The sequence below is a fragment of the Tiliqua scincoides genome, chromosome 4 (assembly GCF_035046505.1).
Source record: "Tiliqua scincoides isolate rTilSci1 chromosome 4, rTilSci1.hap2, whole genome shotgun sequence".
Taxonomy (NCBI): Eukaryota; Metazoa; Chordata; class Lepidosauria; order Squamata; family Scincidae; genus Tiliqua; species Tiliqua scincoides.
In genome coordinates, this window is record NC_089824.1 from 13615016 (window position 1) to 13642031 (window position 27016).

The window sequence follows — 27016 nt, forward strand, 5'->3', positions numbered from 1 at the left end:
TGGCACAGATGCAACAGAGCTGGAAATTGGGTCATATCAGGATTGGGTCATAAGACTGCTACAAAATGAAATACATAGGAAAGTTTTTACTTCAGGAAAAAAAAATTCTATATAAGCTATTGCTTTGGTATTTCTCAAGGATTTCTTGAAAAGTGTACAGTCACTTGACATGTTCATTTATTTCACTCCCAGGGCAAAGCCAAAAAGTCTCCTCCTGAAATCATTAATTTATTTATATTTGGATAACTATTATTTCACTGGGAGGGAAAAATAAATCATGGGAGCAGAGTAAATTTGCAAGTTGAGTCACACGTGGCCTTTCTGAATCATCTGAGAACCAATCTTTGAAGTGACTCATCTTGGTTAACTTAAGCAGGCACAGCAAAGTTTGTGCTCCAAAACAGAGAGAGAGAGAGAGAGAGAAGCCCACACTAACTAAACATGCTTATTTGTTCGCCTTCTTTTTTCTTCCCTTCAAAAGGCCAGCTTCACATTCCCTCGATGGAGTAGAACACATTTCCCTCGTACAATATAAAACCAGAAGTTGAGAAGGCACACTGAAAGGATAATTAGTCAGCCAGCAGACAAGAATTCCATTGGTTCAAATGGGGCTCCACCAAAGTCAGAATCACTGGAGGGCTAATATATGATTCAGGAGACTGAACACCTCTCCACGTTGTGGCTGGAGGGCTGGAACCAGGATTGAGCAACAGCCTCCCAGACGATTGAGAAATACGGAGTGAGGCACGTTTGTGGGAGTGGACCCACACGTATGACACACTGCTTGAGCAAACCAAGTCTGCACCACAGGAAAAAAGAAAAAAAAATGAATGTCAGCATGTTAACAGTGAGATGGCAGCAGGCCTGTAGGGGCAGCGTTAACAACTTGAGAAAGCAATCAAGGTGCACAATGTATCCAAGATCTGGTTCACAGCAACTGCAGCTAAAGCATGACCTGTAATTAAATGCACATGGTTGTTTTCTTTGCCTATGTGAAGACATTTAGCTCAGGAAGTTCACGAAACAAGACTAGGCCATGCCCCAGTTGCCCTTTAAAGCAGTGGGGTGGAAACTAGAGTCATCCTTCAGCTTTTCTGAAGTTCTCTGGCTTCACCAAGAGTACAGTTTCAAACAGTACCTTTAGTAAGAGCCCTTTAGTCTCCATCCCAGTTGAAAGTAAGTCTAAGTACAAATCACTACTACATTTGTTCATTCAACATTACTCTGGTCATTTATATCAGAATGCCAGGTGCAAGGGAGGGCACCAGGATGAGGTTTCTTGTTATCTGTTGTGCTCCCTGGGGCATTTGGTGGGCCGCTGTGAGAAACAGGAAGCTGGACTAGATGGGCCTATGGCCTGATCCAGTGGGGCTGTTCTTATGTTCTTATGGTCCCTCTCTCCTCCCGTGCTTGTCTCCACCCACTGTTTCTGGACCAAGCTATATGTCGTATTTCCTGACTTCTTTGGCTTCATAAAATGTAGTCGAAGAGGCTGCAAACCAAAACCTGCACCAGAAGAGGAAAGGGCTCTTAACCCTTTTCCTTCAAGCATTTTTTCTGTTCAAATTACACCCTCTGATTTCTTTCTGAAACAGAAGAAAATACAGGTAACTTTATAACAAAATAGGGTTGCGGATTATTTTAAGAAAAATGACTAAAGGAAAAGGATCACAGTCCCAAGGAATGGTGGGGTGGCACACGATGCTGCTACCTTAGGAAATCTAAGCCTGATCTCTTGCTGTATGGGACACCATGTGGAATTCCAGGATAGGAGGAAGGGGGGCTGTAAGTAAATTAAACTAAGCAAATGAACGAACCACCCAGCTCCTCCTCCAGGCTGATCTTTTAATTTTCGTTCTTGGCATGCAGACCAAATCAGAACTACATAAAACTGAGCATGATGTAACGTTTGAGACTGTAAGCTCCTCAGGGTAGAGGTCTGTCTTTTTTGACTTATTACATAAATGACCAATTAAGTGTACCAATTATGCTGCATAAAAAATATTTATAACACAAAATAAAAATAATAAGTAGCTTTGATCTCTCTAAAAGGCACTGAAGACTAAAAGTTAGAGTCTTCTGACTTACTTTATACACATTATTGAAGTAATCAGTAAACTCAAAGGACAATAAATGTCAGCCCCATTTTGCAATGAGAGATGAAACAGAGTGGTATGGCCATTTGTCTTGTAAAGCTACCTAAGCAAATTCATGGGAGAGCCAGAGGGCTTCCAGGTCAACTATTATGCTACACCAGCTCATATCTTACCAAATTGTTTTAAGAAAGATAAAGATGCAAAATGCTATTGCAAGTCTGATTCAGGCATTGGACCTAAAGCACAGTGGGTACAAAGGATCTTTTCTTGGAGACAATTAGATTTCTCTAAGGATATCCAAAAACTCTAAAGTTTCAAACAATTCTTCACTAGAGATCAGATCTTGGGGGGAAAAAACAAAGGATTGGTGCAGCCTGGTGCACAAATCAAACTGGGCTATACCAATTCAAGCATGGAGTAGATCTGCTGCCTGAAATGTCTCCAAGTTCAACTTGAAACAAAATGGGGTCAAGTGCATGAGGCAGAAATGAATTTGGTACGTGGGGGTTAAGTGTCCTAGGCTGTGAAAATAAGTAGGAGAAGAGTACAGCACTAGCTCCGTACAGGTCGTACATCATTATCCGTGGGGGTTCCATTCCAAACCCCCAGTAAATAAAATAAAAAAAATCAGTGGATACCAAATCTGTGGAAAAACTGCTTTAAATACCCACTTCTAGGTTTCTTGCTCCTCCATTGTTGCTCCAGAATGCACTGATAGAGACGCTATACTGCATTCAGCCACTACATGGGGAGAATAATGAAATCTAATGGAATGAAATTATTTAACAGCCTAAAGGTGGCAAACTGGATTTTGGTGTCTTTTTCCCCTTGTTACAAGTCATTTAAAGGTGTACTCTGGTATCAGTGGTGAGTCAAATCAGTGGATACCAAATCAAGTGGCTACCAAGGTCCCACCTGTACATATTGCTCTACAGATTTCCTTAAGATACTTATTACAGTATTAAGAATATTTATCCACCACTTATAAACAACAATAAAAACTATTTGCAAAACAGTTTACAAATTCCCTGACCTCAAGGGGCTTACAATCTAAATTTTGACAATGGAAAGACAAAAGTAGCAAAGGAAGAATTCAAGCAAACACAGTTACATGTGTTGAAACTTTAATTCTGTGAGTTAGTCAGGGCTGATTTGGTCGGTTGGTGTAAGAAAAGGGGAAAGGAATAAGTAAACAGTTGCAGGAGGAGTGTTCTTAAGGCAACACAGAAAAAATAGACCACGTTTTGAGTATACTTTCTGTCGCAGACTCAAAAGTAGTCTCTGTGCTCAGTCATAGCAGCAGTTGATACACCAAATGTTTAGCTGAATTTAGTTCATTATTATTTTAGTATTTTATTAACGTATGCAATGTAGTAATTCAGTGGCATCCCTAGGGTTTGTGTCACCTGGTACTAGTGCCACTTCATGATGGATCTCCGCAGAGCAAAGCCCTGGATGGTAGGCGTGATGATGTACCATCGCCCCATCCCCAGTTTTTTTTTGGTTATAACTTTTGATAGAATAGAGATATTTCGACTTTGTTTCATTGCATTCTGCATGAAATTATGCATCAGTCTATACATAATATGATGATATTTGAAAATATCAAGATTTAAAATTTTTTACTGAGTAGTGGTATCACACACACCCCATAAGAACAGCCCCACTGGATCAGGCCATAGGCCCATCTAGTCCAGCTCACAGCGGCCCACCAAATGCCCCAGGGAGCACACCAGAGCACAAATGCCCCAGGGAGCACACCTGCATCCTGGTGCCCTCCCTTGTATCTGACATAGCCCATTTCTAAAATCAGGAGGTTGCACATACACATCATGTCTTATAACCCACAATGGATTTTTCCTCCAGAAATTTGTCCAATCCCCTTTTAAAGGCACCCAGGCCAGATGCCATCACCACCCCCCTGTGGCAAGGAGTTCCACAGACCAAGCACACGCTGAGTAAAGAAATATTTTCTTTTGTCTGCCCTAACTCTCTCAACACTCAATTTTAGTGGATGTCCCCTGGATCTGGTCCTGGTGACACCCCATGCGTGTCACCTGGTGCGGCCCACACCTCCCTTGCGACACCACTGCAGCAATTTATCGAGATAAAAAACAGATAAAACAACAGGCAACATCATGAGCAACACTTTGCAGTCTGTGAACAGAAGCAGTGTTCCATTCACACCAATGGCCTCTGATGCAAGTAGAATGCTCTGTTTCCAGAAGGAGTTCATCCTTTCCATCCATGGAGTGCACGAGTGGATGCCACCCAATGTACAAATGGGTGAACATCAAACAAACCCCATTTTTCAAGAAATGCGTGTGTTGCTTGTTCTTTGGCTCTCGTATAACAAACAAGCTGAGTCAAAGATACTGTCCAAATTCTTTTGTGCCACTCAGGTATGTGTGGCATTCTTGGAACTTTCCAATAAGATGCTATAGAAAATAATGTGTCTGCTAATGGCTAAGCTTAAATCAAGGCTTTCCTCCAGCATCAAGCCTTTCAAAGGCCCCAGAAGCAGCAACTGTCACAGATAGCAGATCTGGGACAATTTCCAGTATTCCTTTATTTAAAAAGTTTTTCTTTGGGCAATTTCAGATAAATATGCACCACACTTATCCCATGTGCTTGAATTCGTTAATCAAAACAGTTGTGTTTAAGGAAAAGGATCTTCCAATCATTAATTCAAGGAAGCTCTATTCAGGGCCAGCCCATCCGAAAGGCTAAGGATCCACTCCATCTGCTGACTTGCTGCTGCTACTGCTCCTCCCCCCTTCCACACCCAGAATTAGAGACAAGGAGGTATAGCAGAAAAGAAAGTGCTTCCAGCATCCTAGTCCACCACTCCTGTCTACTTCTTCTTCTTCTTCTTCTTCTTCTTCTTCTTCAAGGATTAAGAGAAACAGAGGCTGGCACATCAGCAAGTAATGGGGGGGACAGCATTTAGCACCCTACCTCAGTTTCCAGGAGGTCTTGGAATCCTACTGCTAGGATCTGAATCTACAACAGGTTCTCAGGCTTAGGTTCTTAGGGGACAAGGATGAAGGGGCTAAACTGAAGACTTCTCAAGTCTTCAATGTAATAGAAAGAAAGTGGGGGGGGCATCATCAAGGTGTTCAGGTCAAGGATTTAAGCAATAGCAAGAGAGAAGGGGCAGAGCAGGGAACCAATTTGCTGACCTTAATTTAAGAGAGCAGGGAACCAACCAAGAGAACCAATTTAAGAGAGCAGGGAACCAATTTGCTGTCCTTAAGAGAAGTGTTGAGGAATAGGGCAACACTCAAAAAGAGTAGTGACTAATCCACAACTTCAGTTCAACCATCTTCTGTATGTTCTCTGCTAAACAATCAAACCACTGTATGCCCAAAGATATATCACAGCATAATTTCTGCAGAAGAGCTGTACCTATTAGACTGCCCTAGGCACTTTATTTTGCTTTGTGTGTACATTTGGACACCAGCAGTGTACTAGGACTAAGTCACTGCTTGACCGAAGTGCTGCGTTCTCTAACCAGCACATCAGAAGAATCAAAATCAGAAATCTGCCTCTGTTAAATCAGCTTTGTCAGAAAAAAAAGAAGAAGTGGGCTGTCAAACCAGTTTATCTAGCTGCAGATAATAAATTTCCAGACATTCATGAATTTAAGTCAGAGATTGGATCGTCTTTAAAATGCCCCAGTCCAGGTTAACAGCTATGCTGGCATTTGGTAATCAAGTGATGGCAAAGGCCGGGCTCCAAAAAAAATCCAGGCGGATACACTGAGTTGATGAGGACGTGTAGAAAACAGTGCAGGATTCTAAGTCCTAGGGTCTGAATCCAGACTTCTGAAAAGCCTCCGCTTTCTACATTTCTAGCCCTCATGATTGTGAACATTTGCTCAAAAAGTGTGCACTTTATTTTAAATTTTATTTATTGCTTCTTATTATAAATAAAATGTCCAGAAGACAGGGACAGAACTTTAGGGTCTCAGCAATGGCCTAGCTAGCCCCTGCTAGTCTTTTATTTTGCATCATTGTTTCTGATTTTTACTAGTCATGGGGAATGGCAAGGTTCTACTGAGAGCCAGTGGCGTAGCTAGAGGGGTGCAAAGCACAAAGTTTTGCAAGGAGCCTCACCATAGTGTGCAAGCGGTCCCTCCCCCTCCCACTGGAGCTATTCCAAGGCCATCTTGCATACGCCTCCATTTTGCTCTCCCTGCCCAAAATGACTCTGAAAGGGAGGAGAACATATGTTCTTATGTTCTTAGGAGGCGGGGCTACTTGCATACCACGCAAAACTTAGTGCTTTGCACCTCCTCTAACTACGCCACTGATTCTCTGTAGATCCTTGCCATTCCCTTGACTAGTAAAAATCAGAAACAATTATACAAAATAAATGAAGGCTGCAGTCCTAACCACACTTTCCTGATCTCGTCTGGTCATGGAAGCTAAGCAGGGTCAGGCCTGGTTAGTACTTGGATGGGAGACCGCCTGGGAATACCGGGTGCTGTAGGCATGTACCACAGTCTTTCGAGACTGAAGGTTGCCAACATTCATTCAAGCCCCACTGAACAAAATAGGACTTACTTCTGAGTAGACCTGGTTAGGATTGTGCCCGAAATCATGCAAGTTTATTCCATTTGTGTAACGTGTAGAGGTTGCAGCTTTTCTTCATGATGGACTGCTCTGGTGCAGAATGTTTTCAAATACTGAGTACACATCACCAGAGCTCACAATGATTCATAAATTCAACTTCAATTCTTCTATTTGTTTATTTTGGATTCACTGAAAGTTTGTTTGCACAAGCAAGTCCATCATTTCACTGCCTGCCACAAGGGCCAGCAGCTAGATGTGAAAAAATACATACTCTACTGAGCAGCGATTTGGAAGTAGAAACTCAGAGTTCATGCACCTTGTGAAGCAACGGAGAATAGATGAGAGACCCAAGAGCCAACAGGGAAACCCAGCAATGTGTAGCAGGTATAAAAAGGTAAGCAACAGCAGATAATCAGAACTTGGGCCCATGGCACCCTGAGGGCACAAACCAAGTAGGAAACTAAGGACCTTGGCAGGTGGCAGCTGGTGGGCAAGGATTTGGAAATGGGAGGGGAAGAACTTGAGACTTGAATGACAAATCACAGGGCCCAATAAACATGGACGAGGAGGAACCGTTGCACTCAGGAACAAGATCCCAAGGGATTGGATGTGGCAACCTTTTTTATAAGGCCTAGTAAGAGAATTTTGTTATTTAAAAAAGGTATCACAGAGCTGAAGAGGGGAAAGAAAATGGGAAATAAATTGATTGAGGGATTGGAGCATCTTCCCTAGGAGGAAATCCTAAAAGGGCTGAGGGTGCCTTCATTTAAAATTACTATAGACTACTGCTAAGTAGGGAGACTTATGGCCCACTCTTATACTTGGCCTCCCCCCTGCCCTCGCCCAACACACCTCCCAATAGCCTCAATCCTCAAAAAAAGAAAAAAAAGAGGATTAGACACTCACAGAGAATACGTCTAGCAACAAAGATTAGTCATATGCCTAATGGAGGGGGCATTACCTCCAACTGCTAGACACTGGGAGAAACACCACATGCTGTGGCTATCATACAGTGCCCTGTCTGGGAGTTTTTAGTTCTAGTCATATTATTAGTGACTATACTGGGAGACAAAAGGACAGACAAAAGAAAATATTTCTTTACTCAGCATGTGGTCGGTCTGTGGAACTCCTTGCCACAGGATGTGGAGATGGCATCTGACGTAGATGCCTTCAAAAGGGGATTGGACAAATTTCTGGAGAAAAAAATCCATTATGGGTTACAAGTCATGATGTGTGTGTGCAACCTCCTGATTTTAGAAATGGGCTACGTCAGAATGCCAGATGCAAGGGAGGGCACCAGGATGCAGGTCTCTTGTTATCAGGTGTGCTCCCTGGGGCATTTGGTGGGCCGCTTTGAGATACAGGAAGCTGGACTAGATGGGCCTATGGCCTGATCCAGTGGGGCTGTTCTTATGTTCTTATGGGAGACAGAATATTGTCTACAGAGTTTCTCCAAGTTTGCCCTCCACTGCACCACCTATTGGCAGTATTATCAGAAGTAACTGGTGATGATATCATAACCAGTTACTTCTGGACTGAAAGGCCCGACGCAATGCGACAAACACTGGTAAGAGGCTCAGGGTGGACAAGAGGGCTTTATCAAGCATGCAAAAAGCACATGCAGGCACTCTGCCCGCTGAGCCAAGCCTCCTACTGCTGTGTGTTCACACTGCATTGCTGCCAGGTGGTGGGGGCCTGAGGGACCAGCAAGTACCACCGGACACCACCTCAAGTACCGACGGTGGTACAAGTACCACTGGTTAAGAAACACTGTTGTGTTAGATGCACTCTTGATCTGATCCTGCAAGAACATATGTATGTTCTCATGGAAATTACAGGTAGAACAATTTAAATTTGTTGCTTAAGATTCAAAAATGTCTAATAGCATCCCTTGGCAACAAAAAAAAAATTTCTTTAAATAAGCCTCATTGGCTGTTCTTTACTTGGATTGGCAGCCTAGGTGGGTGCTGTTGAAGTGCAAACTTTTTCAACCTCAAGAATGGCAGACTAGAACACTTAAAAGTCCAATTCTGTGCATGTCTACTCTAAAGCAAGTCTCATTATTCTCAGTGAGGCTTACTCCCAGGTAAGTGGGAATAGGATTGCAGCCGTAGAGCATCTGCCCTGGACTCTTGTAAACATGCCATAAGGTACCTCTGCAACATCTTGGGAGTCGACTTGGCGCAGGTTCGAGTAGCCCCACTGAGGTGGTTGCCACATGACATGGGGTAAGGGGAAAATAAATCACCTCACTCTGAGTTGCGTGGGATCTACCTCAACACCTGTGCTGGATGCAACACAGGCCAGCTGGCTTGCCTGTTCCAGTGCAAGACAGGATTGCTCTGCTCACAGCATTGCCAGAGCAAGCTGCTGGGAGTCCTGGTTCAAGACTACAACCCCCAATGACTTACAAGCCAGGGGAGTGTATAGTGCACCAAGTACAAAGACACACTGCACACCCTGAGGGAGCATCCTTGTACATACCGCACAATATACAAGGAGGGAATAACATCATAACATCATTATTAACACCTGCCAAAAGATGCTATAAGAAGACTGATAGATGGGGAGAATTTTGCCATGGGCCTCAGGCTTCCCGGGCAACAGTGTGTGTAAATGAAAGAGAAGGAACACTTGTAAGGAATAAAAAATGTTTCTTTCAACCTCAAGTGCTATATTGAGAAAAGCTGAGGAACACGAGGAGTGAATCTAGAGAAAAGCCATGGAGTACATCTAGCAAAGGGGATATGAGGACATACATATTGGGCAATCCATTAGGGGTCTGTAATCATAAAAAGGTTTAGAACCCCTGCTTTCGGACAACTCAGGTGATATGATCTTTTCCCTACCCATCCCTGTCCAGACAGCTTCCACTTTAATATAGCAATATAAACATAAGAACAGCCCCACTGGATCAGGCCATAGGCCCATCTAGTCCAGCTTCCTGTATCTCACAGCGGCCCACCAAATGCCCCAGGGAGCACACCAGATAACAAGAGACCTCATCCTGCTGCCCTCCCTTGCATCTGGCATTGCATAAAAAATGGGAGGCGGGGGGGGGGGAATCAAAAACAGGGAAACAAAATATCCCCTTCCTTTCTCTCCTGCATTGGGATTTACTGTACCTCTCCTTGGCTCCTTCTGGCTAGAAATGGGGTTGCAGTTCATTTACACATTTTAGCAGCCTCTCCATGAAGTGGTAAGTGTTGGATCCCTCACCCTGAGAACTTGGACTAGGGGTGCAAGAACTACACCCTGAGAAAGCCCCTAAAACACCCATCTGCCAGAGACTCCCATGGGAGAGGAGCCCAAGAGCCAGCACTGCTCTTGAATCCCAGGGATGGGATGATAGCTGAAGGGTGGAGCATCTGCTTTGCAGGCAGAAGGTCCCAATTTCAATCTGTGTGCCCTCTAGGTAGGGCTGGGAAAGACCCCCTTCTGAAACCCTGGAGAACTATACATTCATCTGCAGTGTAAGGGAGATGAAGGGAAAACAGTGCGTGGGGGGGGGGGTACCCACCATAAAGTGTTACATTTTTAGTTTGGGCTGGTTCAAATGAATTATTTTCAGAGCTTGTGGCCAGATTAGGATTTGCAAAATTCATGAGAATGTGAGGATCCAATACACTACAATCCCCAGAAAACTGAGTAAATGCAAAGAAATACTGCAAACATAACTCAAAACCAATTTTTCCACTCCAAATGCGACCCTGCTTTACACTGTTACCTTTTTGACAGCTCATTCAGCAGTTGCGCCGCAAGTTGCAATTCAGGAAGGTTACTAAGCTTTGTTCTACCTAATTATGAAGGCAGTAATAGTTGTACAAGCAGTTAGGTTCATACCAACTGCCTGACAGGTAAGACCACAGGCTGAAATTTTTAGGCTGGTGATAATTTTTAAAAAAAGAAAAGATAAATGAAGACACATCTCAGGCTCCATCTACAAGACTGTCTCCCTTTCCATCCCACAAAAAAACCTGACTCATCTGATTAGGATCTTGCCCCTTAGAGCTCTGCAACACAAATCAGCCTGGTCTCCAAGATTGTTTCCTTCCTTCAACATCTTCTGTTCCTTACCAGCCTTATCTCCCCCCATGGCAGTTTAGCCTATGCCTGTGCAAAGAGATATAAAAAGCACTGCACAGTGGTACACTATTTTGCAGTGTAAGCAAAGCGGCATACGGCATTCTTCCACAACGGCAATGCAGTGTCCTAAACCAGTAATTCTTTGCACACAGAGCGATTGCGAACCCACAAGAAGTTCCCTTACCAACACAGAGAAGATTAGCATGGCCCCTGCGCAAGGATGACAAGCAAATTCGTGAAGCGTTCCAAAAAAAAAAAAAAAAAGACGTTCCCCCACTTTCACTTCAATGGAAGCGGCAGCCCTGCATTAGCACAAAAGGTGCCTAAATCCACAGAATCCACAGAACTGAGAGGAAAGAGCTCTAAGCCGTAATCCTAACCACACTTTCCTGAGAATAAGCCCCATTGAACAAAATAGGACTTACTTCTGAGTAGACCTGGTTACTCATAAGTAGGATTGTGCCCCTCAGTAGGATTGTGCTCCTAAGGCAGGGGTCTGCAAACTTTTTGGCCAGAGGGCCACATCAAATGTCTGGCACGGTTTTGAGGGTCGGAAAAATAAATTAAATATAAAATTTATATCAATAAATTAGAGATGGAACTTAGATGTGTGAATAAATGAATGAATGGGCTCATTCATTCAACCTTTCTGGTTCTTAGAACACCCTCCAGATGCAACCAGAGCACAGTTCCAGTCATGTTCGGCAAAGTGAACCAGGGGCTTTCAGGGGACAAGAGTCTAGCCGCAGGCCGGACAGAGGCTTGCCGCAGGCCGCATCTGGCCGCCAGGCTAGGGTTTGGAGACCCTTGCCCTAAGGTGAGAATGTTTAGTCAAGTAATCAAAGCATTTTTGATCAATTTTTTTTTAAAGTGCACCTTAAGGGGCTAGCAGATTTTAAAAAATTCAATACAAGGACAGCATCTGTACTTCTGAAAACTGCAATGGGATGCATCTTCTACTATTATGACTATTGTGGCAGGAGTGCATCCTCTTAAAACAAAGAATGCTTTTCCCCTTTCAGAATTATTATATTCATATGCAAATCTAGCCATGCTTTATTGAAAACATAAGGGTTTCTTTAACTGGATGACAACCCTAAGAAGCACAGAGATATGGAAAGTTTCTGTAAGGAAACCATTCTGTAAGTGTGGAAACATGGGGTTTTATGTGGAGGAGCAAGTCACATTGGTGTAGTTAGTTGGCTCTAGATGAGCATCCGACAGTTCAGTCACTAGCAAGGGGCCTTACAGTGCAATCCTATGCACCTCTCTTCAGAAGCAAGTCCCATTATGATCGGGGGCGTTTACTTCCATGAAAGCATGCATAGGGTTGCAGCTTAAGCCCAACAAATCCACAAAACGGGACTCCTGACCAATGAAGCAGCCAAAGGCCAACTTCCAGGCTGATGTCTGCAAAACTAAACTAGGAATGGGCAAGCCCTCTGCTCTAGCTTGCCTCATATTTAATTTTCGTTTCTTCCAAGCTTTCTTGGAGAACTCTCCCAAGGAAGCTTGGGGTGGGGCAGGGGGAAAGACAAGCATTAAGAAACTTGCCATGAACACCCGCTCAACCTCCTTCCTGAGCAAGATCAACCCTTGCATGTAGGAAGAAGAAAAACCAATCAAAGAAAGAGAAAACTACAAGTCCTATGCACCCCAAGCAAGAAACAAATTACTTAGCATTTGTATAGTGCAGTGTTTCTCAGGGTGCTACTAGGAGCACTGGGACTCCCTGAGATCCCTTCAGGAGCTCCATGAACACACCATAAAAGGCCACCACCTGCTCCGTGCTCCACCACTTCTCACATGTACAGATGCTCTTGCTGTTTAGGAATGTAAAGCACTCTGGAGACCTAAAAGTTTGAGAACCACAGGTATACTGAAATGCGGTTGTAGCAATTGAGTGTGAAATGCTACATATATCATCTTCTTGCAATCTCTACAGAACCCTGTGAGGTATGCGTTATTATCCCCCTATAGCAGATGAGAAACTGAGGCTTCAAAGTGGCTCACCAAAGGTATTTTAATGACACTATTTCACAGTAGATGCAACATTCAAAACAGGGAAGTCCTGATTCACAGCTCAGTCTCTGAGCCACTACCACACCAAGTCTCAACATGCTCTGGCTCTACTGATGGTGACTGCAAGGCCTTGCCGACAACCAGTATACCCTCCTCGCTCGGTCCTGCCTGCCCCCCAACACACATAGGGATGTATTTGCTTGGGGAGTGAGAAAACTGAATAGCAGCAAACACTGCATGAGAGGGGGAGACCGGCTTATAAAGGGGCAAGATTTCAAAAAATGGGGGAGTTATGAATTCTCCAACATCACAAGAATTATTCCGTAGGGAATGAGGCTATGACTCAGTGGAAGACCACCAACTTTGCATGCAGAATGTCCCAGGTTCCAACCCTGGAAACGTCAGGCAGGGTTGGGAAAGACCCATGCCTAAAACTCTAAAGAAGTGATTTTCAACCTTTTTCATCTCATGGCACACTGGCAAGGTACTAAAATTGACAAGGCACACCATGCTACCAGTGGGGGCTCACATCCCCCAAAGGCCCTACTAATAAATGACCCTCCCCTTAATTCCCATGGCACATCTGTGGACCATTCATGGCACAACAGTGTGCCAAAGCACAGTGGTTGAAAATGGCTACCCTAGAAAGTTACTACCAGCCAGAGTGACTTTCGGAGCTGGACAGACCAATGGTATAACTCAAGACAGTTCCCTGTGTTTCTATGGAGTCAATGCAGATGGGATTTGACTACAGTCATGGCCAAAGAGCTAGTTCTCCTTTCCCACAGCTTCATTCTCTCTGGCCATCTTCAATAGGCAGCAAGGGCTCCTGGCCAACTCCTTCAAAACCATTCATTTCTGGCTCAGATTCTAGTCCAAGTGCAGCTTGGAAGTTGAGCTGAGTTTATTAACCAGTTTTGCAAAATTACTAATTTTTTTTTTATCGAGTAAAATGTCATCAACTGTGCAAGAAGGGAAATAGCATACAAAAAACAGGAGAGCAAATGAAGGCTGGCAATCATGACGTGGAATGGGACTCTGTGACAAACAAAGACATCTCATTTTTGACTAACAAATGAAGACAGAATGCTGTAATTCCTAATCAGACAGAAAAAAACCATAGTTAAGATTTCATGAGAGCTACAAACTTGATCTAAAAACAAACAAAAGCTTGTGTTTTAAAGAATCTTACAGCCAGGGTCGGGAGGAGGGTCGGGAGGGCAAAAGTCCCAGGCACCACAGAGGCACCGCCACGCCCACCACGCCGCTGCCGTCTGCCATGACGCAGCGGCTACCTCTGCTTGCCATCTGGAGCCGTTCCGGGGCCAGGCAAAACCCTGTGCTGCATCCACAGGCACTCCAAAAGCTTTCTCAGGCCTCTGGAGCGCCTGGCTTTTGTTGGAAAACTGGAAGTACTGCTTAATGGTGTTCCGGAGGCTTCAGAAGGCTTTCAGATCACCAAGGAACATCATGCAAGGCTCCGTACAGAGCTGGGTGTGTAATCCCTGGGAAGGGTATTGCGGCAGGGCAGAATGTTGCAGTCCTGTGCCCCAGGGGCCAGGTCCACAACAGCCCACAGCACCAACTGAAATCTAAATAAGAGACAATCTGGGATTCCTAGTTATTTTGCTGCATGTTAGTTCAAACACACACCAGCACTTTGAATCATCACTTGTTGCCCAATAGTTAAGTTATCCTATTGAATTCTAATGCAGGAATGCCAGGCAGGCCCCACCAAGCATTGCAATGATGCCCTGTATCCACACAGGAATCCTGCTCTCAATTTACTTTCCAGTTGGCAAGGAGTATTGCAGCAAGAGCCTCTCCGTACACATGTGCCAAACAGGATGCTCTGCAGGCCACATACTACCACCTGCTGGGCGCCACTAAAAACTACAATGAAACTCAAAGATGTGTTCCCAGATTTTGCGGTACCTTTGCACTCTATGCCACAATGCATATGATAAGGCAGCCTCACAAATACACACCTAAGGAGAAAACCAGGCTCCACCTCCCCAAGTTTATTACTAGGCACTGGTTCTGCCTGAAAGAGGATCACAATACTATAGAAACTGCCTCTACTAGGCTTTAAAAAGCTCAGAAATCTGTCCATCCAGAGGAGAAAACTACATTTTTTAAAGAGCGAAAGGCCTAAAAAAGAGTGGCATTCAGGGACGGGGTCAGAACTCAGTTTTAGGCAGGAAGTTCAATCCCTGGCATCCCCAGCTGGGGCAAGGAAAGGACCTCTATCTGAAACTCTGGGGAGCTGACGGCAGTCAGTGCAGGAAATGTGCAGTTACAGAGTCAAATTGTCTAGCTCAGTGGTTCCCAAGCTGTGGGTCGGGACCCACTGGTAGATCACGACCTGATTTTTGATGGGTCCCCCAAGGGTGATGGAAAAATCAGGTAACTAATTGCTTCAAGCCCTGAAGCTACTGAAAAGGTACTGTAGCTGCAAATTACCCTGCAAAGACCTGAGCTCCTGCAGCTTGCAAGATAGCTGACAACTGCCCTGCAAGGAGCTGAGCTCCTGCAGTTTGTAAGCATGCGTAAATACAGAGAGAGGGTCTTTGAGGGTCTTTTTTCTGGTCATTATTACTTATAAATAAATAAATAAAATATTTATTTCTATATCTCCTTTTTTTTAAACATGGTAAATCTTGGTGGGTTCTAATGGAGTGTCGTTTTAAAAAGTGGGTCCTGGTGCTGAAAAGTTTGGGAACCACTGCTTTAGCTACATGTAAGGCAGCTCCACATGTTCTTATGGCCAGCAGCAAGCAGAAGGTACTGGCATTCACCAGCTTCCCAGAGGCAATCCTGGGAGAACCAATCACACTGTTCGCATGCCTCGTGTGGGGGGGTTAGGCTGAGTTGACACACTGGGTTGAGCATAGTGGAACACAAAGCAGCCTTCTGAGAAGGTAGAATCAACGTTATCAGTTCCAGTTCCAGGTAGATGATTACATTTTTGAATGTTACCCTACAGTAAAATCTCCCAGCAAGGAAAAAACGAGCACAGCTGGGAGCAGTCTAGGAGAAAATGCCTCTCTCCGCTGTGGTAGGCTTTTAAAATTTGTTCCTCTTCATCTGTTTCATTTACACGGGAAGACATTTAAAAATAAAAGGAAGATCCCAACCGTCACAACATAAGATAGGTGAGAGGAAGTAGGCAATTCTCAGAACACTATATACTCAGCCACATACCCAATGAAACTGGAAAGCCACAAGGACAGATATTCACAACTAGGTACATCTCAACATCATGAAAGCCCTTAGACAGACCCAATGCTTCTTGCCCCAGAGTAATGGCCAGTGCTGGGGGCGGGGGGGGGGAAGGCACTTTAAAAAACAGCCCTTGAAGAGGTGTAGCACCCTACTCCCTGCCTAGAAAGAGGCTGTGGGTGGCAAGTCAATAGAATTCCAGCAGGTGCTCTGCATCTACGATACATCTAGCTGCTTATAGGTAAATTGTAATAATGATTCCATTGTCAGATGCATATGGGCTTACATGGTTTTAAAAGGGGATTAAGCAAATTCATTAGGAGAGTCTCATCAAAGGTTATTAGTAATTAGTTTTACACATACACACACACATGGCTGAAGGTTTCATGTCTTGCTTGGGGGCTCCCCAGCACAGGGCCAGCCTACCGAATGAGATGTGGTGAGGCAGTGGCTTTAGGTGGCACACTGACACAATCCCACGCATGCCGGAAGCTTAGCTGAAGACAGCTGCCACCACTACTACTCCTCCTCCTCCCACTCCCTGCTTTAAGTTTTGAAACAGGGAAAGGAATTAAGGAAGCGAGGAGAAGCAGAGAGGTGGACTGGACAGAGATGCTCTAACCACTACTCCACGCTTCCTAGTTCTGTTTCCATTACCACCCCTCTTCCTTTTGAAGAGGCAGGAACAAAAGCAGAAGCAGCAAGAGAGGCAGGAGAAGGAGGAGGGTCACAATCATAGCATGTTATGTACCAGCATGGGGGGGAGGGAAGGCTTGGGCTGGCCACTGTGTGAACTGCATGCAGGATTAGATGGCCTTTCACCAGATCCGGGGGAGGCTCTTCTCAACAAGTTACTACCATTTATTGCAATCTCCTTGTCCCTATTTTAAAGCTATGAGGTAATATTTATATTCAAAGAGACTGTTTTGTACCTGTTCGGAATCAGATCAAAAGATGCAGCTGCATCTCAAATACCCACAACTGTTTCTCTCAGATGTCAGCTTGTTACTTGAGAACCCAAATCGAAGAGCTTTCAAGGTTGCTGCTCTTTTTTTTCCTAGTGTACACTTTGCACCTCTCATTCTCTCTCACCCTTTTCAGCAGCTTTAATTAATGCTAATACAGTCTTCACCAACAACGCCTTCTTCAGTACTCCTCTCCAGGCAAAACAGCCTTCTCTGCACAAGCACATCCTCTGCTACACTTTGATCCTTGAGTGTGCAAGAAACTCACCCAAGTCACTGTCTCTCTGGATGCCACTGCTACTCTTGTGATTAGGGGAAAATGAAGTAAAATGAACTGAAACCAGAAACTGAGTAGGTCAGGTCCACTATAGACAGCATTCCCAGCTTCACAACCTGCAGTTCAATCAAGGCTTCCTCTAGGCAAGTGGGTAGATGTGCACATTCTGGTCTGGCAAGAGTGACAAAGACAACCAGACAAAACAGTTGGGCAACCCAGATCATATGATGGCTATATATCTCTGGAGAATGAACATGGTTACTGATAGAGAGATAGCAAGGGAGGACGATAGCCTAGGACAACAAAGTGTGCATGTCACATAACTCCTACAATACAGTGCAAGCAAATGTATATCATGCCTAGTGCATACTACCACAGTACCCAGATGGATTAATTCAGGTGTCACCATATCTAATGCTACATGGACTTGCTTATCTACACAAGATGTTTAACAGACAACCCTTTCCATATTCACATCTTTCTTGCATGCCAAGGACCATGGCATGCTGCAGAGGATTCTGGGTTACATTCAGACACATAATCAATTCAAGTGGGATGCTGGCATAGTCTCTTGGGCCTCACTCTGTGTGAACTGAGTACACCTTTAATATCATAGAATCATAGAGTTGGAATGGGACTAATAGGTCATCTAGTCCAACCCCAAAAAGCCTGCTTTTAAAACTCTCTCCGATTTACAAAAGCAATTGGCTCACTGGCAGAAGAGCAGTCTATCGTATTAACACAAATCTAAGGTTCTGGTGGGCATGTGGAATTTGCTGCATAGTTCTTTTGGATCCTGGTCTATTTATTCAGTACCAGAAGTAGGCTGAATCCCAGCTCAAGTATTAATGTGAAAAAGCAACCATGTATTCCAGGGTGGGAACTCCATATGGCTCATCTCATCTTTATTCCTTAACCCAAATGCAGTTACACATTTTTTTTAAATCCTTTAAAAATAAAAATAAAAAAACCACACACTTTCACCAGTCAAAATGTTTGTCCCATAACGCAAGCTGTGTTGACAGAAAAAGGCTATGTCAAAACACATCCCTGGAACAAAAGGTTAAAGTCCTCTACAATATTTCATTTCCATAGGGATTTAAGTCATAATAAAACAAAGAGGTGACTCAGAATCGAACACAAATCCACTAACACGCATTAGTCATTTGACCAAACAATGCTCTGAGGGTTTACAGAAAATATGCTCTAGGCAGAAACAGAAATAGATTGGCCTAACCAATGGGCTGTGGAAAGTATACAGTGGTGTGTGTTACCATTTCACAATTACCCATATGGATCCTTTACCATTTTTCAAAAGATACTATACTAGGAGTCTCCTTCAGCCTCAAGTTCTGCTTGTTTTCCACATTGGTTTCGGGGCTCCTTGTAATCATATCAGGGGTTCTTCTGTGAAAAATTAATTATGGGCGTTAGCTGCCCTGAAAGAGAGCTTGCCCACTAGTAACCATCTTCTCTGGCAATGCACAAACAGTAGTGGGATGTACACACTCCAAGAAAAGAGGAGGGCTAATGGGTCTTACATTCATCCCATGTAAACCAATTGCCCACCACAGAATCTTCCACAATGCACATGGATTTTGGCATGAGATACTCAACCAGCTTCAACAAAGTAGACAATGTTCCCAAAAGACTGAAGTCTGGGAGAGAAAGACTGCTCTGAATCATCAGCACACAAGCATCTCGCCCTACTTTGTCTGAAATATTAAGCAAATCTTGCCAACCCTCAGGGTCTCAGTAAAATATAAAAGATAGCCTCGCCTCTCAATTTTTCAGTTGTATTTACACACTACCAAGGGGAGTGGGGTGTTCAACAATCTTCAGGTGTATGAAATAAAGGCAGCCTAAGAGTAGGTCTTCTGCTAGCTACCACTCTGCCCTCCCAAATCTGTTTGTAGAGGACCCCCTAGAAACAACACAATGTGATGACCCAATGCCATTCTCAGGAGGGCATTCTGGTGGCCATCAAATAGTAGCCATAAGGAAGATAGTTGCCACTGCAAAGCTGGCAGCAGTGAAATGAGGAGAGTAGGAGAAACAAGTAGGTTGGTTTTACCCTCCCAAACACTCCTGCCAAATTTGAGCTGAAACTCCTCTCCTAATAACTTTTCACTCAGCATCAATTTATTTGTTAAATTTATATCCCACCTTCCACCTATGACAGGGTCCAAGGCGGCTTACTGTGGATGACCCCCAAGTGGTTTCCCATCCAGGCACAGATCACCCCTGGCCAGCAAGGCTGCTGCATTGTATGCCTTCAGACTAAACCCTAGAAACCACCATCATGCTGATAAAAACAACCAATGGCTTTGAGAATGTATATGTCTCCTCTCAATCACTTTTGTATTTTCTCCGTGTGCATAGCAGACGTGGACAACACCCTTGACACAAAAGTAACAAACAAACATAGGAAAGAGCGACAGAGACCACATCTGAACCTCCTCTTCCTTCCCACACTGGGATAGCTCACAGGTACTTTGTCTCTTTACCATCACACCCCACAGTTCCTGACTGAAATTTTCCAGAGGCCATTCCTAAGCAAGGTTGTATATTACACTGTGGTGTAAACACAGTTGAAATACTGCATGCAGGCACTCTAAGCTCTGTGCCAAGAACAAAAGCTGAATTCTGCAATCTGAATACATCATTACGCAAATCGAGCAAATGTAAAATCTCTTCTGCTTTTCCTCTCTTTGGTGTATTTTATTTTTGCTTTGCAATCTTTTGTTTTATTTTAGTTTTCTTTTGCATGCGGAGGGGTCAGAAGCTGTGCAGGGTACTGGAACTAGTGCTTAAGTCAAAATAGCCACCGACATACACAGACTGTATTCTCAACTTTACAACACTGCGCTGGGACAAACTTTTTAGAATGAGAATCTGTCAGCAACCACCAAAAGTGATGTCATGACCGGAAGTGACATCATCAAGTAGGAAAATTTTTAACAATCCTAGGTTGCAATCCTACCCACACTTAAAAAGGAGTAAGTCCCATTTACTATCATTGTTAAAAGAATATACATGGTAGCTTGTTAAAAGTACAGGTCTGTAACATTTCCCCAAATGCAGTCACAGACCATGGTAGCATCAAATCCAACATATTGAAAAGAAAATATACATTGAGATGAATGGTAACCCACCTGAAATTGGCTCATGACCCACCTAGTCGGTTCCGACCCACAGTTTGAGAAACACTGAGTTAGGTAATTTAGGAGGCCGAGTTGCTACAAGGGGTTTGTGGAGCAAACTTCAGTTCATTATCCCTTCACTCCTCTCCCATATATCGAACAATCCCTAGCTCCTTATCCCGTGGTCCCTCTCAGTAGTCTCCCTCTTGGCAATGTCTCCTTGTTCACATCCTATCTATTCTTCTCCACCCCCTCAACTACTCTCTCCTCTACTTTGAACATTTATGTGTCCCTCTTCCTTCCAAGAACCCATCTTTTTATACTGCCTAGAAACCACTGCTGATTAGGACTTAGGCCACACTCCAAATACACAAAAACCTATGTGGAAATCAGTATTTCCCATGGAATAATGGCATATTTATACGGAATCCCTACATAGGTTTACTTATTTGTGAGTTCTTCTCCCAAGGAATAAACCAAGTGCCTTTTTCATTGCTTAAACAGTGACTTTCAAATATTCCTTGCAGGTTTTCAATGTATAGCTGAAAAACTCATGTGGTTGTCCACATCCATGAGTTTTGAATCCTTGAGAAGGCGAGATGTGCCCTAGACTGTCCCCCTACAGAGGTCTCCTTTGTTAGAACCGATCTTACCCTTGCTTTTGGCTTTACAAAGCAGCCGTCTCCTCCACCTTGCTTGTGGCACGTAGGAGAGACAGGCGCAAAAGTAGGTTTAACTCTGTGAATCTGGTTGGAATCAGGGGGAGAAGGGAAAGCCCCCATCGTTTCTCTTCAGGACAAGCAAGAGGAGGATCAGGACAGCGGCAGCCCCCTTTGTGCTGAGGAGAACCAAACTGATGACAGCCTCCCTTCAACCCACAGGTGATGGCACCCCTATTGTCAGTGCTTCTCTTCCTGCTGCAGTAACACAGGATCACGGGTGCTGCCATCAGAGAGAGGTGAGATAGAGGCACCTTTTTTCCCCAGGCAGGCAGAGGCACCTCTCCACATGATGCATTCAATGACACAATCCAATGCATGCCTACACAGATGTAAATCTCATTGTGTTCAATGGGGTTTGCTCTCAGGAAAATTGCACAAGGGGTGGCAGTTAAAGTCATGTAATCAGTGGGCTGGCCATGGGTGTAGTGGTAGTGCACAAATGAGTGTGAGGCTTCAGGGCACTATCCTATGCCCACTTGCTCAGAAGCAAGCCCCAAGGTGTGATCAGGGGGTTGTTAAGAGGCACTTTTTCAAGTGGGTGCTCCTCTTTTATTTAGCAGGGGGAGAGTAACTGGCCCACCTCACCCCAGCAGTGTCTTTTCTAGTGGCTGTCTGCTGGTGTTGCATCTTTTTAGATTGTGAGCCCTTTTGGGACAGGGAGCCATTAGATATTTGATTTTCTCTGTAAACCGCTTTGTGAACTTTTTGTTGAAAAGCGGTATATAAATACTGTTGTTGTTGTTGTTGTTCCTGCTTGACCAAGCCAGTCATCTGTGCATGCCGGCACAGCAAAAATGCACAGTAAGAAAAAAACCATGGCAAATCCTGCTGTCATTTGCAAGCAGGAACAAGAAGTTTACTGGTCTCAAAGGGCAGACCTTCAGGAGCACATTCCCACCCCTTTCAGAGGGCAAATTCTGCCCGGATACATGCAGACACAGGAAGTCTGCTGAAGGATGACTAGCAGAGCCGGATGAGGGACTAGTCTAGCTTTTTCAACAAATAAACCCCAGAATTGAAACGAACGTCTGATTGCAAATCCCAAGTGCGTTGAAACTCACAGATGTATTTTGCCATGGAATAACTGCATGTTTGGAGTGGACCTTTGCTTCATGTGTGCATAGTATTTTAAATTTTCTGATTCCTCCCTTCCTCTTACTGTGTATTTATTGGGAGGAATAAAGTTGGGTTTCACTCCTATCTTTGTCTCTCTCATTTTCATTTCATGCAAATTCACCAAGGTGTGTCCCAAGCCCTTGCACCAAGGTCCCCGCACATGCATTCAAATTCTTCCATGTGTGCATTTTACATATGACTCGAACCATATCCGGCAACAAGTTGGCCACTAATTCTATTTCAGACATGTATAACGCATGCCGAAAATCAGAATGCAAATATCAGCTTGCATAATATTTTTTTCCTTAAAGAAAAAAAGAGCACTTGGGCTATTAATAGATTATACAAGTACAGGAAGGGATTCTACCCCTTACAGAGTTCTAGTATTTCAAAAATGCAGACAAACTGGATTTGGAAAATGAAGCCTATAAGGGCTTTTGCTTACAATAAGCAATTGAATTCTTTTGAAAGGAGCTTATTATACAAAAGCTGGAAGGATTTCCAATATCCCCCAAATAGTATTACTGGAGGATTTAAAAAAATTATGTCTCCTGCGCTCCCTGGAACTCAATAATCATCCACACACGCAAAGAACCACAACAAAAGGAATTCAATGCCACCCTTCTCCCACGTTCTATAATTGCAATTAGGGTGCAAACCAAAGTTGGCTACATTTTGCAGCCTACAAGACTTCAAAAGAAGCAGCAACGTAATAGTTTAACACAAAAAAAGCCCAACAGCTTGGCAAGGTCTTGTGAGATCCGGCGTACATGAGGGCTCTAATCTAGGCAAGCCAGCTTTGCACATTAACAGCACCAAAACAGATTGAATGAACCAAAGCCAAGAAATACTGTCTAAGGGATATTGTCTAAGCAATATCCCTGCCTGAACAGGAAGTACTCACATCCATTCCTGTTGAAGCAAGAAATGGTCAGCCTGGGTAGGTGGAACCAACTCCCCTCCACTGCCCAGGGAGACGATCCAATCTGCAGTCCCCACTGCATGGGGAAGTTGTGCACAGAGCCATGGGCTCATGGTCCCTTCCCTGGCAATTCCAGTCACCACCCCTCTTCTCCCCATCAATCCTGAAGGGTCATTAGGTAGTCATTATTATCTCCAATCAACCAGACAAGGGTGTTTATAACATGGGAAAGAATTTGCCTTCCCCCATTTTTGCAACAGAAATGACATTCTGCTATATGTTGGCACGGGGCAAGTAAAAACTGTTGTGGGCTATTACCTTTTGTTAACTTTATTACAAATCTGTTTGAACAATAGAAACTGGGATGGAAAAAATAGTATAAGTAGGGTTTGGGGTTATTTATTTGAGTCTCCCCATCAGTAAATTTCATACCAATTACACAGGCCAACACACATTTTGCTTCCTTAAACATTACACCAATTCCTGGGTATATTTGGGGTGCCGATTCCAAAAATGGCATCCGTTTTGCCCTATTACGTCTAGTTTTGGAGATATAGTATAGCCTCATTAGTGAATGGTTCAAGCAGCTTCCTCATGAGGAAGCCTACACAATGGCTTCCTCATGAGGAAGCTGCTTGAACCATTCACTAATGATGCTATACTATATCTCCAAAACTAGACGTAATAGGGCAAAATAGATGCCAATTTTGAATCGGCACCCCAAATTCATATCAAACCACCATAAAGTTGGGAAAAACTTTTCTGACCCTCAATTTTGTAGGCCTGTGTTATTATTTACACAGCACTGTCCATAAATGTGGTGCTTTGCAAAAAAAGAGAGAGAGAGAGAGAGAGAGAGAGAGAGACTAGCAGCCCAATCCTAGGCAGGATTCGGCTGTTAACATGGAGTCTCTTACAACAGCGGAAGACACTTTCACAGTCGTAAAATGGCTGCCAACAGAGTACATGGCGACAGGCAACAGAGCCACAGCTCTGCCAACAGGACCTGATTCACCAGGTAAGGAAGTACCAGGTAAGGCAAGGGAGGGTGAGGGCATGACAGAAGCAGGGGGTGCAAACTGGCATACGTGATCTGTGCCAGTGTGCTACAGTACGTTGCCTCCCAACAAGCTTCCTTTCTGTCCTCAGACTTGTGCCAGCTCAAAAGCTGGTGCAGGTTTGAGGAGATCTATTGGCGAGTGAGGGGCTCGTCTGGAGCAGGGGTGCCCAAACCCCGGCCCTGGGGCCACTTGCGGCCCTCAAGGACTCCCAATGCGGCCCTCAGGGAGCCCCCAGTCTTCAATGAGCCTCTGGCCCTCCAGAGATTTGCTGGAGTCCACACTAGCCCAACACAACTGCTCTCAGAGTGAGGGTGACTGTTTGACCTCTCACGTGAGCTGTGGGATGAGGGCTTTCTCCACTGCTTGCTGTTTCACATCTGTGATGCAGTAGCGGCAGCAAAGTGAAGGCCAGCCTTGCTTTGTGTAAGGCCTTTTATAGGCCTTGAGCTATTGCAAGACCTTCATTCATTCATATAAGTTCATCTTTATTATATACGTTTATGTAAACATATGTAAATTTATTCAAATTTTAAATGTAAATTAATTCTTTTTTCCCTGGCCCCCGACACAATGTCAGAGAGTTGATGTGACCCTCCTGCCAAAAACTTTGAACACCCCTGGTCTGGAGATAAGGGGAAATATTTTCCCTTATCTGTCCCAAGTATTCTGATTTGCACCCCCACCTCCACAGGATGCAGTGCAAGCCTTCTTGGCACAGCTGCATCAATGGTGAAGGGAAGGAATAGGAGTGGGCTGTAGATTCATGCCAAAAGGAGCTTACCACCTAAATATTGACACAAGGGAGACAATGGAGGAAGGTAAGGGACAGGAATGTGGATATGCCATTCTTTCCTGTACATCTTTTTAGGCTAAAAGCCACCAGGGTGCAGGGATTAGGGGGCTGTACCAAAGTCTTCAAAGAAAAAGCAAACTTTAAGAAGGAATTTGGAGGAAGAAAGAGGAGTGGCGCTGCGCAGGTATTCCAAGAGGAAGTTTCAAGTACAGGGTGCTTGTTATTGGTTCCTGCAAAGCTGCCCAGTTGTGGTGCCAAGTTGTCATCTGGCAGAAACCATTTGTACACGTTACATTACAGGGTGTGTGCGCACAGGTATTTATTTACCTTTTAAGGCTCAACATCATCATGAATCTTCAATTATCTTTTGACAGTGTGTGAAATAGTCAGTCAACACCTGCTGTTATCAGGAATTCTTCATTCCAATACTCTTCTGGTGACCTGCGACCTGTTCTCATGCCCACAGTCCTAGGATTTGCTCCTCCCGCTCGCTAATCCTCTTCCTCTTGTGCAACTAGTCAGCTGTGCCTATGACTACTCAGAGTGTTTCCTATCTGAACACACACTGCAAATCTTCCTGGTTCAACTAATTTTTAAACAAATGTTGCTGATAAGGAAGATCTTCCAGTTCCAGGATTTCCCATCAGGAATAAATCTGCACCTGAAATGTAGGTTCCAGTAAATCGGCATCCAACCAGCCTCTTACAGGACTCCGAGTCATTCTCCCACTCTCAATCACTGCAGGGAGGCCACTGAAAGGAAAGGTTAGAACGGGCTCTTCCCTCACTCCTTGGGTTATTTAGGAGTGTACACAACACACTGCCTGCCCCTTCACAACAATGGAACTACTTAGAGCAGGGGTGTCCAAAGTTTTTGGCAGGAGGGCCACATCAGCTCTCTGACACTATGTCGGGGGCCGGGGGAAAAAAAGAATTAATTTACATTTAAATTTTGAATAAATTTACATAAATGAATATATTAAAGATGAACTTATATGAATGGATGAAGGTCTTGCAATAGCTCAAGGCCTATACAGGGCCTTGCACAAAGCAAGGCTGGCCTTTTCTTTGCTGTCGCTACTGCATCACAGACATGAAAAAGCAAGCAATGGAGGGAGCCCTCATCCCACAGCGCATGCAAGAGGTCAAACAGTCGCCCTCACTCTGAGAGCAGTTATGTCGGGCCAGTGCGGGCTCCAACAAATTTCCAGAGGGCCAGAGGCTCACTGGAGACTGGGGGTTCCCTGAGGGCCGCGTTGAGAGGCCTCGAGGGCCGCAAGTGGCCCCAGGGCCGGGGTTTGGGCACCCCTGACTTAGAGCATGCCTGCACTATTCAAAATAAAATCAAAGCATGAGTTTGACATACAACTATACTGAGCATTTCCCGTTTTGAAAAATTCTCATCCTTGCTCAGTAATCAGCCTTCCTTGCAAACTGAGTGGCCGCACTCAGACTCAGCCATGGTGACCCATGGCCTAGTGACATCTAAACTAGATTGCTGCAACGTGCTCTACGTGGGGCTACCTTTGAAGATTGTCTGGAAACTGTATTCGGGCAAAATGCGGCTGCCTGTGTGGTTGCAAGGGTTCACTGATCAGATTCACTCAGGCCGCTGCTGCTTCAGCGGCTACACTGGCTGCCAGTTCATTTCTGGACACAATTCAAAGTGGTAGTTTTGACTTTAACGTCCTTTATGGATTGGGACCAGAGTATTTAAGGTACTGTCTCCTTCCATACAATCCAACCCATCCTCGGAGGTCATCAGAGGTGGTGCTTTTAACCATGCCACCATTGTCATAGGTGAAGGGGTGGCAGCAGGGAATAGGCCAGTCCCAGGTGGTGGAACTCCCTCCCCTTGGAAGTAACAACTGCTCCCTCCTTGGAGACCTTCTGAAAGTGCTTTAAGACCATTTTGTCCAGGAAGTCATTGACAGCTGACATGAGGGACTGGCATTTTAAGTAAATGAAATTTTTAATTTTAATTTTAATTAATTAATTTAATTTTGATTTTAATT

The 27016-nt window shown here is 44.3% G+C and overlaps 1 protein-coding gene and 1 pseudogene across 2 annotated transcripts in view; one reads left to right on the top strand and one right to left on the bottom strand.

Annotated features, from left to right (window-relative positions):
- NSMCE2 (NSE2 (MMS21) homolog, SMC5-SMC6 complex SUMO ligase) overlaps nt 1-27016 on the bottom strand; it is a 228362-nt gene that overhangs the window by 151985 nt on the left and 49361 nt on the right. The window lies entirely within an intron of this gene.
- LOC136650635 (U6 spliceosomal RNA) lies at nt 10941-11014 on the top strand (annotated as a pseudogene).